Below are 4,649 nucleotides of genomic sequence, written 5' to 3'. Positions count from 1 at the left end.
TTTCTTTATTTTTACAATTTTCTACATGGGGGGAGAGGGTGTGTCTACATGTATTATCATAGTGAAGACATCAAAATGAGGCTGGTAACTCAAATGAACTTCTCCTCTGTAGCAGAGGTAACTCTGGGTCTTCCTTTCCTGTGGCGGTCCTCATGAGAGCCAGTTTCATCATAGCGCCTGATGGTTTTTGCAACGGCACTTGAAGAAACTTTCAAAGTTCTTGACATTTTCCAGAGGCAAAATAACCAGGGATGTTGTCTTGATAGGTGTGTGAATTAGACCATTTTCTTGTCCTGCTAAGCATTCAAAATGTGACACACTTTTGAGTGTCAGGGAAAATGTATGGAGTAAAAAGTACATTATTTTCTTTAGGAATGTAGTGAAGTAAAAGTTGTCCAAAATATAAATAGTAAAGTACAGATACCCCCAAAAAACGACGTATGTAAAAGTACTTTAAAGTGCTACTTAAGTACACCATTGCAGCTTTGCTAATTCTTGGAATTCTCTCAACCAGCTTCATGATGTGGTCACCTGGAATGCATTTCAATTAATAGGTGTGCCTTGTTAAAAGTACATTTTAACTTTTAACAAGGAATTCCTTGCCTTAATGCATTTGAGCCAATCAGTTGTGTTGGGACAAGGTAGGGGTGGTATACAGAAGATAGAGTCCTATTTGGTAAAAGACCAAGTCCAGATTATGGCAAGAACAGCTCAAATAAGCAAAGACAAACAACAGTCCATCATTACTTTAAGACATAAAGGTCAGTCAATCTGGAACATTTCAAGAACTTTGAAAGTTTCTTCAAGTGCAGTCGCAAAAACCATCAAGCGTTATGTTGAAACTGCCTCTCATGAGGACCGCCACAGGAAAGGAAGACCCAAAGTTCTCTCTGCTGCAGGGGATAAGTTCATTAGAGTTACCAGCCTCAGAAATCAGCAATTAACTGCACCTCAGATTGCACCTCACAGAGTTCAAGTAACAGACACATCTCAACATCAGCTGTTCAGAGGAGACTACGTGAATCAGGCCTTCATGGTTGAATTGCTGCAAAGAAACCACTACTAAAGGACACCAACATGAAGAACAGTCTTGCTTGGGCAAGGAAAGACGAGCAATGGACATTAGACCAGTGGAAATGTCTTTTGATCTGATGATTCCAAATTTGAGATTTTTGGTTGCAGCTGCCGTGTCTTTGTGAGAGGCAGAGTAGCTGAACGGATGATCTCTGCTTGAAGCATGGAGGAAGAGTGAAGCATGGAGGAGGAGGTGTGGGGGTGCTTTTGCTGGTGACATTGTCAGTGATTTATTTAGAATTCAAGGCACTTAACCAGCATGGCTACCACAGCATTCTGCAGCGATACACCATCCCATCTGGTTTGCGCTTAGTGGGACTATCACTTGTTTTTCAACAGGACAATGACCCAACACACCTCCAGGCTGTGTAAGGGGTCTTTGACCAAGAAGGAGAGTGATGGAGTGCTGCATCAGATGACCTGGCCTCCACAATCACCCGATCTCAACCCAATTGAGATGGTTTGGGATGAGTTGGACCGCAGAGTTTAGTAAAAGCAGCCAACAAGTAATCAGCATATGTGGGAACTCCTTCAAGACTGTTGGAAAAGCATTCCAGGTGACTACCTCATGAAGCTGGTTGAGAGATTGCAAAGCTGTCATTAAGGCAAAGGATGGCTACTTTGAGGAATCTAAAATAAAACCAAAAAATTACAGACAAGTTTTACTTTCACTTTTACGTATGTCTGCTAGGTAGGCAGGCTTAAGACCGCCACAGTGAGTCAACATACTACAAACAGTCGGTAGCTACAAACAAGCTAGCAAAATGACTTCTAAGAAAAGGCTCACACTTCATAGCGTCACTTTGACAGAAGCGATACCCCGTGCAGTTTCATCAGGTGGGTTATTCTGTTGCATAGGCTGTTGTCTGGGTGGCGCGAAACTCTTCTTTTAAAGATGCACTCGTGTTTATTACAAGTTACTGGTCTGTTATGGGTGCTGATTACAAACAAGGATATCACAAGTCAATGCAGCATAATCTTAGGACACTGCTAATAAACACGCTTCGAACACACCGACAGTATCAATGCGCTAAATAGGACGCAGCATCATCTGGATATGTATGCAACAAAAGTTCAACATTCACCTGCTACCATTCCTGTCAAGCCGTCTACGCATACAGTTTGACGCATACGTTCGATAAATCCAAAGTATGCACCACACCAAACGCACTGCAACTGCCTCTGTAACGCAATGCTGCAAGGCAAATACAGCGTTTCATAGGCAATTAATGTAATTATGATGTACCAAAATGCAAACGTTTTCCGTGTGTTCGAAGCATAAGTCATGGTCGCACAAGTAGGCTACGTTTTAAATATGTCGACCACACCCTATAACTTTAGTATGTGACTGTATAAGGCCTATCTGCAGGTCCATAAAATGATGATTCATTTTGGCTGTGTGTGTGTGTGTGTGTGTGTGTGTGTGTGGGTGGGTGGCTTTAGCATAAGAAATAGGGGGTTTCCAGGGTTGGGTAGGTTGTCATCAGTTACTCCTCAACCCTTGGGGTTTCCACTTCTGCCTCCCAATGATGACATATTATAGGACTATTGTATTGGCAAGCAGAGAGATTTTAACAGCTGAAATATTTTGTGTTAACCCTCACTCACAGTGCCTTCAGGAAGTATCCATACCCATTGACTAATTTCACATTGTGTTAGACTGAATTCAAAATTGACAAAATATACACTGAATAAAAATATAAAACGCAACATGCAACAATTTCAAAGATTTTACTGAGTTAAAGTACATAAAAGGAAATCAGTCAACTGAAATAAATAAATTATTTGCTAAACTATGGATTTCACGACTGGGAATACAGATCTGCATCTGTTGGTCACAGATACCTTAAAAAAAAACAGAGGGGCGTGGATCAGAAAACCAGTCAGTATCTGGTGTGACCACCATTTGCCTCATGCAGCGCAACACATCTCCTTCGCATAGAGTTGATCAGACTGTGGAATGTTGTCCCACTCCTTTTCAATAGCTGTGCAAAGTTGCTGGATATTGGCGTGAACTGGAACATGCTGTTGTACACGTCAATCCAGAACATCTCAAACATGCTCAATGGGTAACATGGCTGGTGAATATGCAGGGCATGGAAGAACTGGGACATTTTCAGCTTCCTGCAATTGTGTACAGATCCTTGCGACATGGGACTGTGTATTGTCATACTGAAACATTAGGTGATGGCGGTGGATGAATGGTACGACAATGGGCCTCAGGATCTTGTCACGGTAACTGTGTGCATTCAAATGGCCATAGATAAAATGCAATTGTGTTCATTGTCTGTATGTAACGATTGTCATCTGGAGAAGGAGAGGAGGACCAAGGTTCCAGCGTGGTAAGTGTCCATAATAGATTTTAATAAATCAAAATGAACACAGAACAAACCACGAACAAACAACCGAAACAGTCACGTATGGTGCAAACACTGAAACAGGAAACAACCACCCACAAACAAAAGTGGGAAACAGGATACCTAAATATGGCTCCCAATCAGAGACAACGATAGACAGCTGCCTCTGATTGGGAACCACACCAGGCCAAACACACAGAAACAGAAAACCTAGACCTACAACATAGAATACCCAGACATAGAATACCCACCCACATCACACCCTGACCAAACTAAAAATAGAAACATACAAAGCAATCTACGGTCATGGCGTGACACTGTAGCTTTTGTCTGCCCATACCATAACCCCACCGCCACCATGGGGCACTCTGTTCACAACGTTGATGTCAGCAAACAGCTCGCCCAAATGACGCCATACAGAAACATCTGTGGCATTGTGTTGTGTGACAGAACTGCACATTTTAGAGTGGCCTTTTATTGTCCCTAGCACAAAATTCACCTTTGTAATGATCATGCTGTTTAATCAGCTTGTTGATATACCACACCTGTCAGGTGGATGGATTATCCTGACAAAGGAGAAATGCTCACTAACAAGGATGTAAACAAATTTCTGCACAACATTTGAGAGAAATAAGCTTTTTGTGCATATGGCACATTTCTGGGATCTTTTATTTCAGCTCATGGAACAACACTTTCCATGTTGCGTTTATATTTTGGCTCAGTATACATAGTTATAGTTGTTGGTTAGAAGTGGAAGCAAAGATGGTGGATAAATAACACATTTTACTGAGGCCTTTTACCATTGAAAAAAATGGTGACGGTTCTGGTCTTAAGTGGGTGTTTCCTCTCTCGTGTTAGTATACTTTTACCGTGTGGTGTGAGCATGCTTTTCCCGTGTGAGCTCATGGTTCATCCATAATATCTGGCATGCTCACACGAGAGGGAACAGCTGGCTCTGGTCTACTTACTTTCCCCTCCTGCTTGCCTCACCCACCCCACCCAGAAACAATTATCCAGTGTGATGTCTCACCCTGGGGAACCGCCTCCATGGGGTGGGGGCAATAAGTAGACCAGAGTGGCCCCGCCCCGATCAGAAAAAATTGGGTAGTGGGGCTTCTTGCTTTCTCTACCTTCTCTGGGGGAAGCGTTAGAATTGTTGATTTTGGATGCACTGTGAGAGCTGGGTAATTTTGTAGTGTCTCAATAATTGTGATGATG

This window comes from Salvelinus namaycush, chromosome 40 (genome assembly GCF_016432855.1).
Source record: "Salvelinus namaycush isolate Seneca chromosome 40, SaNama_1.0, whole genome shotgun sequence".
Classification (NCBI taxonomy): Eukaryota; Metazoa; Chordata; class Actinopteri; order Salmoniformes; family Salmonidae; genus Salvelinus; species Salvelinus namaycush.
This window is presented reverse-complemented; position numbering follows the sequence as displayed.